General features: G+C 47.5%; 1 long non-coding RNA gene across 1 annotated transcript in view; it reads left to right on the top strand.

Moving 5' to 3' along the window:
• The window catches only part of LOC142046657 (uncharacterized), a 121515-nt gene that overhangs the window by 72894 nt on the left and 32852 nt on the right, over positions 1 to 15769 (top strand). The gene's annotated exons all lie outside the window — the stretch shown is intronic.

The following is a 15769-nucleotide window of genomic DNA, read 5'->3' as shown; positions in this document are numbered from 1 at the left end:
GCATAAGGACGGCCTGATCAGACAACGACGCCCATCAAAAATAGCTGGGATATGTTTAATAAACTACATACATGGAAATCAGCGGAGCAACGCCCTAGCACCACGAACAACAATGAAAAGTACCTGCTTGAGCGAGTAGCATACCGTATCATTGACAAACATCCGCGGAAGGCCCTCACGAGTAATTACATAAGATCATGACTACCACGAAAAAGGGAACAAGACGGAACAAAGAAGATACTCGCCCACAAGCGTAGGAAACCCGCAGCCAACCTCCTCCTCCTGGTGCGTAGAATGGCTTAATTTGGCCAGAGGCTAAGAGGCAGGGTTGCTAAGGAGATCCGCGCGACTCGTTCGTGGGGCCCAAGGATGGGTAGTTGTGTCCGATGAAACGGTGAGGAACAGTCACACCAACCCGCAAGATAGACTCTTACAAGAGAGCGAGCCGGACCAGGGCCACTCCGCAACCTGGGCGCACTCCAAGTCAATGGTGCCCACTTAGGTCCTCTTCCCGCAGAAAGGCAGGTGTTGGGGAACAGGGTGAACGCCGCGCCAAGTACAGGACGCCCAGTTCGCCCTCAAGGCCCCAGAAGGAGCGCAAGCTGACTCCTACCCAGCGGGCGCCGTGGGACCAAGGCCAGAGTACAACTGGCCAGGGCGCTCCCCAATCCTTGAGGCGTTGGCAGAGGCCTTGGGTGTCAGGGGGGATGCGATGGGTGAGAGTAGTGAAGGAGTGTGGGCCACGATGTGTGTAGACATGTTTTCCCGTGAAGTGCGGTCGGAACGAACCGGCCTGCACCTTCGTTGCAGCTGCTGCTGAGTGATGAAAGGGGAGGGGGGCGGCCGCCGATTGGGGGGTCCCCATGGGGCAGGGGGCCCATAAAGAATAATCCTGGGGGCGGGTGGGAAGGGGGCGGGGGCGTGCCTCGTATGCGCCCGGTCCGAGGGTAAGCCACGCAGCAGCAGCATAAGTGGCCCTACCCTGAAGTACGCGCAGGGAGTCTGAGGTCTGGAGAGCCCCATCGCGCGCCGGGGAGCGCGGATGCCGCCAAATCTTCCTCCCAGCTTCGTTAGTCTCAGGAGGTTCTCCGACATAGGTGATCTCCCCGCCCATAGAACCAGCTCCTGGACGCAACGGGGGACTCCGCCACCATGGCAACACGAACGCTGGGATTCGTGCAGGCAGGGGCTCCGGCAGAGGAGGTGGCGCCCCACAGTGCGCCACGAGACAAATGGTGAGGAAAGAGCTCCAGGTCGGAGGAGGTCTTTGGGTAGAGTAAGACCTGCAGCTCTGGAAGAAGGTCCTTGCGGCAAGACTCTCGGGTTGGAGTAAAAGAAGCTTGCGTCTCACATCGAGCCTCAGAAGTGGCTTGAGGAAGGTGTGCGCCAGTACTAGCTCCACGCCGGATCCTATCCGCACCAAAAAGAGCCTCTGCGAAGGGCCTGCAGGGGAAAGAACAACGACTAGTGCGTCAGGCACTTCAGGCCGACCACTTCCTCCGGGAGCAGGTGCGAGAACACCCTGGGAGAGAACCAGTACATCCTGCAAAGAAACTCCCGAAGGTCGTCCGGGCAGGTGGGCCAGGAAATCCGGGGCTGGGACGAGGGAGTTTGACCGGGTACAGGAGGCATGGTAGGACCAGTGCTGATTTCAAGACCAGGCCCTCCCGAAGGGGAGAGGCACCGGAGTGAGTCCGTGCCTTTCCACGGAGCGCCGCCCCCTGCTCCAAACCCGTGGTAGTTCTCCGGCGGAGACGTGATGCTGGCCGATAAGGGTAACCACGGGATAGAGCAGCGGGACCCGCGCTCCCCGGATGGAGAAAGAACGCGGGTGGGCAGGCCGCTCGCCTGCCACCGTCCCCGGACCACCAGGCAGAGCTCTTTGACCAGTTCACCCAGCGGAGGAGGCACTGCTGGAGGTAACAGCCTGGGCAAGCTCACCGCCGCAAAGTGCCGGTCCTGCGACACGGAGCACATCGCGCAAGCCGTACGCGACATGGATCCAGACGCAGCTCCGGCCCCGAAGCACTAAACCCGTCCCCTCGGGAGGAGAAACAGAGGAGGGATCGAATCGCCAGGGCCGTCAGCCTGGCCCGAGAGGGGACCCTGCTGCACTCCCTCGCCCGAGCTGACCGATCACCCGGGTAGCGGTCAGGTTTGAGCTGCCCAGACACCTCCGTACTAAGAAGCGTACAGCACCTGAGAAAACCACAAACGGGGTCCGAAGCCGACGCGTCGGCTTCGGACCCCGTTTGTGGTTTTCTCAGGTGCTGTACGCTTCTTAGTACGGAGGTGTCTGGGCAGCTCAAACCTGACCGCTACCCGGGTGATCGGTCAGCTCGGGCGAGGGAGTGCAGCAGGGTCCCCTCTCGGGCCAGGCTGACGGCCCTGGCGATTCGATCCCTCCTCTGTTTCTCCTCCCGAGGGGACGGGTTTAGTGCTTCGGGGCCGGAGCTGCGTCTGGATCCATGTCGCGTACGGCTTGCGCGATGTGCTCCGTGTCGCAGGACCGGCACTTTGCGGCGGTGAGCTTGCCCAGGCTGTTACCTCCAGCAGTGCCTCCTCCGCTGGGTGAACTGGTCAAAGAGCTCTGCCTGGTGGTCCGGGGACGGTGGCAGGCGAGCGGCCTGCCCACCCGCGTTCTTTCTCCATCCGGGGAGCGCGGGTCCCGCTGCTCTATCCCGTGGTTACCCTTATCGGCCAGCATCACGTCTCCGCCGGAGAACTACCACGGGTTTGGAGCAGGGGGCGGCGCTCCGTGGAAAGGCACGGACTCACTCCGGTGCCTCTCCCCTTCGGGAGGGCCTGGTCTTGAAATCAGCACTGGTCCTACCATGCCTCCTGTACCCGGTCAAACTCCCTCGTCCCAGCCCCGGATTTCCTGGCCCACCTGCCCGGACGACCTTCGGGAGTTTCTTTGCAGGATGTACTGGTTCTCTCCCAGGGTGTTCTCGCACCTGCTCCCGGAGGAAGTGGTCGGCCTGAAGTGCCTGACGCACTAGTCGTTGTTCTTTCCCCTGCAGGCCCTTCGCAGAGGCTCTTTTTGGTGCGGATAGGATCCGGCGTGGAGCTAGTACTGGCGCACACCTTCCTCAAGCCACTTCTGAGGCTCGATGTGAGACGCAAGCTTCTTTTACTCCAACCCGAGAGTCTTGCCGCAAGGACCTTCTTCCAGAGCTGCAGGTCTTACTCTACCCAAAGACCTCCTCCGACCTGGAGCTCTTTCCTCACCATTTGTCTCGTGGCGCACTGTGGGGCGCCACCTCCTCTGCCGGAGCCCCTGCCTGCACGAATCCCAGCGTTCGTGTTGCCATGGTGGCGGAGTCCCCCGTTGCGTCCAGGAGCTGGTTCTATGGGCGGGGAGATCACCTATGTCGGAGAACCTCCTGAGACTAACGAAGCTGGGAGGAAGATTTGGCGGCATCCGCGCTCCCCGGCGCGCGATGGGGCTCTCCAGACCTCAGACTCCCTGCGCGTACTTCAGGGTAGGGCCACTTATGCTGCTGCTGCGTGGCTTACCCTCGGACCGGGCGCATACGAGGCACGCCCCCGCCCCCTTCCCACCCGCCCCCAGGATTATTCTTTATGGGCCCCCTGCCCCATGGGGACCCCCCAATCGGCGGCCGCCCCCCTCCCCTTTCATCACTCAGCAGCAGCTGCAACGAAGGTGCAGGCCGGTTCGTTCCGACCGCACTTCACGGGAAAACATGTCTACACACATCGTGGCCCACACTCCTTCACTACTCTCACCCATCGCATCCCCCCTGACACCCAAGGCCTCTGCCAACGCCTCAAGGATTGGGGAGCGCCCTGGCCAGTTGTACTCTGGCCTTGGTCCCACGGCGCCCGCTGGGTAGGAGTCAGCTTGCGCTCCTTCTGGGGCCTTGAGGGCGAACTGGGCGTCCTGTACTTGGCGCGGCGTTCACCCTGTTCCCCAACACCTGCCTTTCTGCGGGAAGAGGACCTAAGTGGGCACCATTGACTTGGAGTGCGCCCAGGTTGCGGAGTGGCCCTGGTCCGGCTCGCTCTCTTGTAAGAGTCTATCTTGCGGGTTGGTGTGACTGTTCCTCACCGTTTCATCGGACACAACTACCCATCCTTGGGCCCCACGAACGAGTCGCGCGGATCTCCTTAGCAACCCTGCCTCTTAGCCTCTGGCCAAATTAAGCCATTCTACGCACCAGGAGGAGGAGGTTGGCTGCGGGTTTCCTACGCTTGTGGGCGAGTATCTTCTTTGTTCCGTCTTGTTCCCTTTTTCGTGGTAGTCATGATCTTATGTAATTACTCGTGAGGGCCTTCCGCGGATGTTTGTCAATGATACGGTATGCTACTCGCTCAAGCAGGTACTTTTCATTGTTGTTCGTGGTGCTAGGGCGTTGCTCCGCTGATTTCCATGTATGTAGTTTATTAAACATATCCCAGCTATTTTTGATGGGCGTCGTTGTCTGATCAGGCCGTCCTTATGCCTGAGTGACCAGAGCAGGGTCTGCACTAGAGTAGTCAGGAACTTGCTAGAACCAATTAAGGCAGACAGGCTGATTAGAACACCTGCAGCCAATCAAGGCAGGCTAATCAGGGCACCTGGGTTTTAAAAGGAGCTCTCTCCAGTCAGATGGGGAGGAGCCAGAGGAAAGGAAGTGTGTGTGAGGAGCAAGAGACACAAGGAGCTGAGAATGAGAGGGTGTGCTGCTGGAGGACTAAGGAGTACAAGCATTATCAGACACGAGGAGGAAGATCCTGTGGTGAGGATAAAGAAGGTGTTTGGAGCAGGCCTTGGGGAAGTAGCCCAGGGAGGTGTAGCTGTTACAAGAGGCACTATAGACAGCTGCAAATCCATAGGGCCCTGGGCTGGAACCCGAAGTAGAGGGTGGGCCTGGGTTCCCCCCAAACCTCCCAACTCCTGATCAGACACAGGAGGAGTTGATTCAGACTGTGGGGGAGATCACTGAGGTGAGCAAATCTGCCAATAAGCACAGGACCCACAAAGGTAGAGGAGGAACTTTGTCACAGTACATTATTAACTTGACCTAAGATGGCATTTGTTGACCTAACTTTGTAGTGTAGACAATGCCATACTATTTGAGTACTAGCTGCATTCACATCCACCTCTGCCTTTGTCTCTGCCAGCAGATCACAAACTCAGGGCCAGATCCTTAGCTGATCTAACCTGGCATAGATCCATCAATTTGGTGCAGTCCCTCATTGCTTTGCATGAGATGGTAAATTGGTTGCAGCAAACTGAGGTGATGTTTTCGATTACCATGATTTCATTGTTGTTGAAAAGAGGTAGTCATCCAAAATCATAGCTTCTAAAGAGCTAAGGATATTTTTCCAAGAAAAATACCATACACCATATTTTATTCTAGGGTTGAGGTTGTTAAATATCTGCCAGATATTATTATAATTTGTTTATAATTAGAATAGATTTTATATATTGCAGTTCATTATTTGTGGCCGCATGAAAGTTAAATTAGTTTCCGAAAAGTGCTGTGGATTGTTGCAGATCAAATAGCATTTGTTACAGAACTTGATATGGAGATGACAAAGCCCATTAAGAGAGTGATGGCATTGACTACATGCCATATCCACCACAAGTCCACAACATTTTTCCAAATTACAATTCCATGCATACTTTGGTTTCTGAGCAAGAATAACTGACACAGGAAACTATAAGCTAGTGATGACTAAAAAAAGAATGAAATGGGATGTATTTCCCCATTTTGAGTAACTCATGCTAGCATGCATTAAAATATTGAGTATCACTATAAGAAAACCCTGTAAATTTGATCCAAGAGCTGTCAAGGCAAAACACAAAAGACAGTATTAGAGACTGGCTTTCTAGTCTCAAAGTATCTAAAATATAGTGGCCTAAGTACACTGCTGTCCAACAACTTGTACTGACTATTCTGTGTCTCAGAATGGCCAGGGCCTTTAGGGCCCTCTCATTACTTCATGTTTTTTTATGTTTGTTCTGATACTGGTTTCTACAGTTGGGATTTCAGTATGATGTGATACCTGCAGGTGGGTGATAGAGAAAACAAAAATGGAGCAGTTTGAGGCAAATAGTTTAGTTCTTTCTTTCGTGCAAATTAATGGAATGGAAATCTGTTGAAAAGATGCACCTACAAAGATTACTACCCTTAAAGCTGAAAGCACAGCTGTGCCTACACACTGTTGAGAATCAGTGGGCTGGGAATTAAAAGACAATGCTAAATGAACCTAGTGTGTGCATGACTGAAGGGGAAGAGAGCGAGAGAGAGCATATCTGAAAGTTCCCTGATGATTTAGGCTGGGTAACCTGGAGTGCAATAGTGTGGGGTCTACTTATCTTGGAAAATGTGTGTTACAGCTCCCGTTAACGTCAATAGAAATTGACAGGCCAACTCCAGGGGTGATATCATTGGGATACAATAAAATGTTTAGAAATGTCTGGATTTTATTCCTGAAGTTCTGACTATTTAAATATAACCTCATCTTCACCCTGGGTCTACTGTTACTGTTTCATTTAAGAGGCTGCTACAAGCTGTGAAGCTGTTTGCATATCAATAGTATCAGAATAGTAATTCTCTACTACTGAAAGCACAGTTTAAAGTTCAAGTCATTTGTTCATCTAAGTGAGTCTCTCAGGTTGTGGTGATAATGCTGGAGCGGATCACAGAGAATTTAGAAGTTATAGAATATAGGTTACACTTTGTCTAAGGGGAACTAGATTTGGATCTAAGTTTTACCAGTGGCCCATATCTAACTGGGAACCAGGAGTCCTGTATTGTAGTCCTGGCTCTGCCACTATTGTTAACTGCAGTGTTAGAATTTATAATAGGCTAAACTAAAATCCTAGAGCTTGCAATTTCTGAACTTTAGGGGTGTTGCAAATCTAGACTGGAATCTAGTTCTGAATTTTGCAACTTTAACCCATCTGTTATTTATATAACATCCTAAATGTAGGAAAAATATGCTAAAGAATTAACTGAATCCCTGAAAACTTAATGGGATATCACACATGCAGTATTATGCCTTCTCTGTAGGACAATACAGGGTATGAAGCAAAGCTGTTGGAATACAAACAGATATATAAACACATACAAATAATTGTGATAAAGAGTTTACATGGTTAAAAATGCACCCAGCAAATAACTGTGTTCATTATTATATTACTGTTATTTATTATTTCTATTGCAATCATTCCAAAAGGCATGACCGGTTGTGGGGCCTCATTATGCTAGGTGCAGTACAAACACACAGTGGGAGGAAGTCCCTGCACCAAAGAGCTTACAACCTTCATTAAGACCTAATTCTCCATCCCATTTCTAAGACAAACTGGCAGCGAGCACTGCAACTGCTAATGTAAACGCAGTAGATCTTTATGAATAACTTCATTGAACTTCTAGTCAGTACTTCTAAATGTGAAGCATGACATTTAAGACTTAAGAAAGAAAGAAAGGAAATGATAAACTACAGTTTTTAACTAGGGTACCTGTCAAGCTTCAGAGGGCGATAGAGATAAGCATGAGGGGTTAGAGTTGAAAGTGATAGGTGCTAAAAGCAAGGTGATAGAAAGTGGGGTGATTGGGAATGGAGTAAAGATGGCAGAGAGCATGAAGTAGGGGGGAAGGTTATAAGTAACCATATACTCTGAAACCTCAAACCTGTGGCAGCCTGGTGCAGCAGACAGGAAGTTTTGTGTCAGCATCAGTTACATTTTTTAAAAATACATCCTTTATTGGGTTAAATTTGAAAATGGCATCAATACAATAGCCCTGTAGTTGTTATGGAGGTAACTGTAACACATCCATAGTTAAGGTTGTGTTGAGACTTCTGCTTAATGCAGGAAATCCCTCTGTTTCAAAGTTATGGGCCCCAATCCTGTAAATGGATCTAGTCAGTGGGACTCTGTGTGGGCACAGAAGTCAGGCATATGGAACTGACTGACGAATTGGAGATGTAGTTTTCAAAATTAGCATAACTGCTCTTCTGAAGCCAGCTAAATATTGTGGGAGGTTTTCTGGATGAAGTACTTCCTTTAGTTTCCAGAAGAAATATTTTTAAATCATTTTTTGAAAAGCAATGATTTCAGTTGTGTCAGATGGTCTTTTGAATTCATAAAGACACCACCCACCTTAATTTTTTTTCCTCCACCTCTGTATGGCCCAGAAAAAAAATATTTAAAAATAGTTTCTGGATCACTATTTTGTGCATAGATCCTGTAACAAATTCAGTAACCACAGGTTTTGAGAATACCCTGGGCCTGGGCTATGAGTGAAAGATAATCACGAGAGACAATTGCAGCTATGAGGTAATAAGCAAAGGCTAGGAATTGAAGATGAAGGTTAGATTGTTGGCTTAGTGTAGGAGAGAGAATTTTCTCATACCCACCTCACTTACCTTTCTCTATTACCCACCATACTTAACTTTATCCCTCTCTTAGAACACACTTTCACACTGTCCCTTTACTTTTACTCTTCCCACCTTCAGACTGCACCCCATCCTTAGCACTTCCCTCAGTCTCCATTTTTACCTTTCACCCTCATCCTGCAGCCACATCCTTCAGACTCACAGCTTCCCCAGGCTCCAGTATTTCTCTCTCACAAAATAGTGAGAATCTGTAGCAATTCTATTGAGGTTGATGGAGCTGATGTAAAACTGATGTGACAGGAGAGTTCGATCCCCCTGTATTTCACATTTTCACAGTATCTGTAATTAACGAATAGTTTCATTCAACTCGCTTGCTCTAAAGCATGTGACTATGATCCACTAGGTCATAGAAATGGAGTGTTCTTTTAGTTTATTTTGGAAACCTGACATTTTTTTTCTGGCAGCAAGATATTTTCTGCTCTCTCATCAGCTTAATAACAATAAAAAAAAGCAGCAACATGTATTTAGCGAGTGTTTAACAAAACATTTTACTCCCAACTGTCAAACATACAAACAAGATGGCTTGTGTCAAATTTTACTTTATAAAAAGAACTTAATTGAAGTAATATAGTCCAACTCTGTCACAGAGTTTGGGAGAATGAAAAAAAGAGTGAGGATAGAAAGTTAAACATTTATATTCATAACAAGAAAGCAAATAAATGAGCCAGCTATTTGGCATTTTTACTGGAGTTCTCTTACCTGCGTATTCAAACATATATTAAAAGAGATATGAAAAAGCAGCATGGAAGAAGTTTTGCTGAAGTTGTACTTACGTTAAATGTTGAAATAATGGTCTAATTTTCCTTACATTTACACAGGAATATACTGCCATACTATATCAAATTCAGTGGAATTATTCTAACCCTATCCCAGTGCAAATGAGATCAGAATAATACTCTATATCTTCTCATGATGAAATATAGCATTTTCTTCACACATCTAAAGTCTATCTTCTACTATTTCTTTATGCTGAATCATAATTGCATACTAACTTAGGCACTTGTTCAACGAAAAGCTATATTAAGGATGCTTCAATTATTCTGTCATTGATGTCACAGGTCAAATCTCAGACCTTATTGTATATCCACGATAAATTACTTTCCAAATGACATGGAAAAATCTTGGAGTAGGCCAACTGTTCATGCATTCAGAATGTGCAAATTATATTCAAGAGGAGTCAACCACAAAATAAAAAAATGTTACTCACTGATAAGAATAAATTTTAATACACCTCTGTCTGAAATCAGGGATGGAAATCATATGGATTTCAGCCAAACTTGGGAGGAGAACCTTGCTTATTTGAATAACTCCCTGAATCAGCTACAAGCAGCATAGCTCACTTTTAAAGTGGGTAAATGCCAGAGATTCCCTATATCTCGAGAATAGAGTACATGGTAGATCTGTTACACCAGACACTGCAAATCTGGAGGCTAGTCTGGCCTCTAGTGGGCCACCACTGACCACATCTCAGGTGCACTAAGTGCTGAATTCACACACTTGAATATTTAATCCAATATTTGGGTTCCAGAAACAGACTTTACAACACTTTGTATCTTTACAAACTCAGACTAGGATTTAAGTTGGTTGTATACATGGACACTTCCAGTTACAGTGTGGGGCAGTGCCTAGTCAGGCAACGTGCAAGAAAAGCACCTTATAATATGTAGTGACTGATGCTGCTAGATGAAAGGAGTATCTGGCCATAGTGTACGTCCTACATAACCTCCCATCGTATGTATATGATGGATTGTTTGTTGTCTGATAACAGATTGCAATTCCATGGTATGTTTACAGTGCATGAGTGCTGGAAACACAAAGTTTCTGCTCTTGCAATTTGATATAACAAAACTGCTTATTATAGGGAGTGTCCAGTACTTGAAGAGTGTGTGTCATGGCAAGTTATATGGTTTCTCACACCAGTTTAGATAGTAGCCTGTTCTGGTCATCTCAGTGCTGGCTCAATATAATTGACATACATTTAAAAAAGTGGTTGGCAGGGTGCAGTAGGGTGGCCAACTTGGGAATTGCAATTAGGGGCAAATGGGTTTTTAATTGGGCACCCAGGCCTTATTCTCCCACCACAGGATTGACTTCAAAAGAAATTACCTGTATCCTGAAGTGGGAGAATAGGGGAAATAGTATTTACTCACCACTCATAGGCATGGTCTATTATCGGCTTTCTAAAGGTATCATCTCTTTAAAAAAATGTTGAATATTGGTAGGTTAAATTTCCCCAAATCCACCTCTAAATTATCCCTAGCTGAAGGCCATTGAAGTTAATAAATGTTGTGACAAAGTTCCTCCTCTACCTTGGTGGGTCCTGCACTTATTGGCAGATTTGCTCATCTCAGTGATCTTCCCCTCTTGTGGAACCCACAGTCTGAGTCCGTTCCTCCTGTGTCTGATCAGGAGTTGGGAGGTTTGAGGGGTTGGGGAACCCAGGCCGCCTCTACTCTGGGTTCCAACCCAGGCCCTGTGGANGTCTGCTCCCAGCTTCTCGCAGTCAGAGGTTTAGAGACACCCAGAGCATGGGGTTGTGTCCCTGCTCATCTTGGCAAATAGCTATTGATGGACCTATCCTCCATCAACGTATCAAATTCTTTTTCGGACCCAATTATACTTTTATATATAAATGCACACACAGGGAAGGAAGGTCAATTCCTGGTGGGACCAGATACAAAATCCTTGGATCTTAAAACAGGGGAAAATCAATCAGGTTCTTAAAAGAAGACTTTAAATTAAAGCGAAAGGGTGAAAGGAATATCTCTGTGAGATTAGAAAGCAAGATGCTCTCACAGACAACAGATTCAAAACACAGAGTATGTCCCTCTGGGCAAAACCTTAAAGTTACACAAAAACCCAGTTTGATTCTCCCTCTATGTTTGCAAAGGAAATGACAAAGAGAAAAATAAAGAAATTTACCACATTCTTGTCTAAATGCTGACTAATTTAAATAAGGGTAGATGGTGGTTTTTGGGGTCTTTGACTCTGACAGAAGCACACACAGAACAGCCAAAGGACTATTTTCCGCCATCCCAACTTTGAAAGTATCTCGTTCCCATATTGGTCCTTCCGGTCAGATATCATATAGGTATTGTGAACTTCTTAATCCTTTACAGGTAAAAGAGGAATTAACCCTTAACTGCCTGTTTATGTTAACACTCAACTGTATACAAGTGCAAAACTAGTGTTTCCACTATTCACCCTTTTGTGACTCCAACCCTTCCCTTGCCCATCTGAAGTAATTGTCTGTGTGAGCTTGTATCCTACCAGATACCTACAGACCCTTGCATAGGGATAGGATGCAGGTCCTGTGAGGATGAAGAGACAACTATAGGATGATCAAACTCTCTGGATTCAGCCAACGCTACACAGATAAACCACTTCTGCTTCTCTTGGAGGGATTCTTGGGAGTAAGAGTGTAACATCGGGATCATTTGATAAGGGTAAATTAACAGAGCCAGGTTCTGATCAAATTTACACATGTAAATCTGGAGTGACACCTGTGACAGAGTCAGACCAGATGGTTACAGAAGAGTAATAGAAGGCAGATATATTAGTCCCAAATTAAGTAGGTCCCTTTTCCCTGGGTAAGGTATCAGGGGCAGTTCCAGAATAAGCAGGAACTTGCTGGAACCAATTAAGGCAGGCAGACTAATGATGGCACTTGAAGCCAATGAAGAAGCGTCTAGAATCAATTAGGACAGTCTGGCTAATCAGAGCAGCTGTGTTTAAAAAGGACCTCACCTCAGCCAGCGAGGTGTGTGCAAGGAGGTGGGGTCAAGAGTCACTAGGAGCTGAGTGGGAAAGCGAAATGCCGGAGGACTGAGGAGTACAAGCGTTATCAGACACCAGAAGGAAGGTCCTGGGTGCTTTTTTAGCTGACCTCGGTAAGGTCGGTCAGGGGCGTCTGAGAAGACATGGGTGCTCCTGGCAGACCTCGGTGACATAAATGGGAGTGAAACCAGTTCATTCTCTTTTCAAGTTTCATCTCCTGGAGATTTAGTCCTGCCTACACTCATACTGCACCGTCTTCTGGTGAGCACCCAGGGGACAATGATGACTAGCAGTCATGCTGCGCTGTCTGCTGCCAGCTTAAGATGTATAAGAGAGATGGAATGGATCAAAACAAGAGAGACCAGATTTTTTTTGCATTCATTTGCTTTCCGTCCCTCCCACACTGACTAGTGGTGGGAGGGATAGCTCAGTGGCTTGTGCACTGGCTCGCTAAACACAGGGCTTTGAGTTCAATTATTGAGGGGGCCATGTGTGTGCTTCTTCCTTAATACAAATCCACCGCTTTTGTTGATTTTAATTCCCTGTAAGCCAAGTAACCCCTCTCTCCATCAGAGCAAGGCAGACAAATATTTTGCACTTTTTTTAATGCAGACGCCGTAACACGGCAAGCCAGAGTCCGCTCAGATCACTGCAGCAATTATGACAGCTGTAAACACCATGCTGATTATTCTGCAGTATATGCCGAACCAGAATTTGCAAAGCAAACCAGTGAGGAGGTGATGGCAGCTGGTGACGAGAGTGATGAGGACAGGACACAGACTTCTCTCAAAGTACGGGCTCCCGTCAATGTTGACATCATGGTGTAATGGGGCAAGTTCATGCTGTAGAACTCCTATTCTGGGCTCTGGAAACAGCACAGAATGGGTGAGACCACATAGTGTTGCATTCCGGTACAAGTCCCAGTGGCTGCAAAACTTTCGCATGCTATAAGGGCATTTTCATGGAACTTTGTGATTGCTTTCCCTGCCCTGAAGTGCAAGAATACCAAGATGAGAGCAGCCCTCACCCTTCAAGCGAGTGGTGATAGCCCTGTGGAAACTTGACAACTCAGACAGTTACCGGTGAGTGTGGGCATCAATTTGGAGTGGACAAATCTACTGTGGGGCTGCTGGATCCAAGTAGTGAAGGCAATCAAAAAGTTGCTTGTATCAAGGGTAGTACTCTGGAAATGTGCAAGTCATAGTGGGACGGCTTGCTGCCAGGGATCGCTAACTTGTGGAGCAATAGACGGAATGCATATGCCTATCTTTCAACAGACCAGCATTGAGGATTTTGAAATGCTAGTATTTTTTGAGACCCAGCCTACCCCTTAATGTCATGGTTCATTAAGCCGTACACAGGCAGCCTGGACAGGAGTCAGAGCTGTTCACATACAGGCGAGCAAGTGCAGAATGGTGGTAGAATTCACATTTAGATGTTTAAAAGCTCGCTGGTGCAGTTTACTGACTCGGCTAGACTTCAGCAAACCAATATTCCCATTGTTATTAATGCTTGCTATACATTCTACATATCTGTGAGAGTAAGGGGAGATGTTTATGGTGGGGTGGAGATTGAGGCAAATCTCCTGCCACTGATTACATACAGCCACACTAGGATAGTTAGCAGAGTTCAGGAGGGCTCTGTGCGCATCACAGAAGCTTTGAAAACCAGTTTCATGACTGGCCAGGCTATGGTGTGAACGTTCTGTTTGTTTCTCCTTGAGGAAACCCCCTCCCTCCATTGGTTCACTCTACTTCCCTGTAAGCCAACGCCCTTCCCCTCCTCCTTTGATTCACCACTTGCACAGTGCAGTAAAGTCATTGTTGCTTCACATTCATGCATCTTTATTATTCATCACACTAATAGGGGATAACTGCCAAGGTAGCCCAGGAGGGCGGAGAGGAGGCAAGTACCAGGTGGGCGTGGGAGGGGAAGGAAGGACAAAGTCACATTGGCACTTTAAACTTATTGAAGCCAGCATTCTGTTGCTGGGCATCCTATGGGTGGAGGGCCCCTACTACTCATCTGGGGTGTCTGGGCGAGGAGTCAATGAACTTGGAGAGGAGGGCGGTTGATTACACAGGGGCTGTATCGCTGTGCTGTGCTCATGCTGCCTTTTCTGAAGTCAGACACACACAGGAGCATATCATTTTGTTCCTCCAGTCGCCCTCAGCATTGCTATTGCTTTCCGTCACCAACGTGATGCACTTATCATCTTCAGCCATCACCTGCCTTCCTGTTCATACTCTGCTTTCACGCATTCTTCTGAACTCTTTCAGGTGTGGAGGACTTCATGAGCTCAGAGAATATTTAATCTCTGACTGAGTTTTTTTTCGCTTTCTAATCTTCTAGCCTCTGGGAAGGAGAAGATATGTTTAGCGTGTGAAACATTTGCAGCTTGTGGAGGGTAAAAAAGTGAGAGTGGTAGTTAAAAAGACACATTTTAGAGAACAATGGATAGACTCTTTATTTAAAATGGGTTGGCAATTTAAAAGGAGGGGCGCGTTTTCGGGTTAACATGCAGTACAAACCTAACTAACCCCCTCCCCCACCCCAATTCTCTGAGATGATCACTTCACCCCTCCCCGACTGCATGGCTAACAGCGGAGAACATTTCTGTCAGCCACAGGCAAGCACCGAGCCGGAACGGGCATCTCTGAATGTCTACTTAATAAAATCACTCTAGTTCACCAGTCACCCATGAATGTTTACTCTCCTGAGGAGTAACACAGAGATATAAAGAACAGTTGTTGTCTGAATGCCATCAAACACCGGGACCATACGCTATGTTATGCAATGATTCCAGACTCGTTGCTTCTGGTCTGGCATAGTAAAGTATCCTACCATGGAGGATGGAATAAGCTGCCCTCCACAGAAACCTTTGCAAAGGTTTGGGAGTACATCCAGGAGAGGTTTATGGAGATGTCTCTGGAGGATTTCCACATATCCCCAGACACGTTAACAGACTTTACCAGTAGTGTTATTGGCTATTAATGCCAGGGCAAATTATCATTAAACACATTTGCTTTTAAACAAGTACAATATTACAAAGGTACACTCACAAGAGGTCCTTTCCCGCCTGGCTGTGCCGGCAGGCAGTCTTGGTGGGTTTAGGGGTTACTGACTTCGGGTTTAGGGTGAGAAACAGTTCCAGCTGTCGGGGGGAAACAGTTTCTCTGCTTGCATTCTGTGAGCTATCTTCCTTGTCCCCAAAACCCGCATCCCTATTACGCGTTACTCCCTTGATGGGGTCAAAGCACAGAGTTGAGTAGTTGTAAGGGCACCTCCTAGAATGGCATGTAGCTCATCATAGAGTGGCATGTCTGGGGCTCTGACCCGGAGTGGCCATTTGCCTCTCTAGTGTTTTGGTAGTGTTGCCTGAGCTCCTTAAGTTTCACCTGGCACTGAAGACTCATAGACTCATAGACTCATAGGTCAGAAGGGACCAATATGATCATCTAGTCTGACCTCCTGCACAAGGCAGGCCACAAACCCACCCATACACATTTATAACAACCCCGAACCCATGGCTGAGTTATTGAAATCGTCAAAATTGAAATTTGAAGACCTCAGCTGCAGG

The sequence above is a fragment of the Chelonoidis abingdonii genome, chromosome 4 (genome assembly GCF_003597395.2).
Source record: "Chelonoidis abingdonii isolate Lonesome George chromosome 4, CheloAbing_2.0, whole genome shotgun sequence".
Lineage (NCBI taxonomy): Eukaryota > Metazoa > Chordata > Testudines > Testudinidae > Chelonoidis > Chelonoidis abingdonii.
This window is presented reverse-complemented; position numbering and strand designations above follow the sequence as displayed.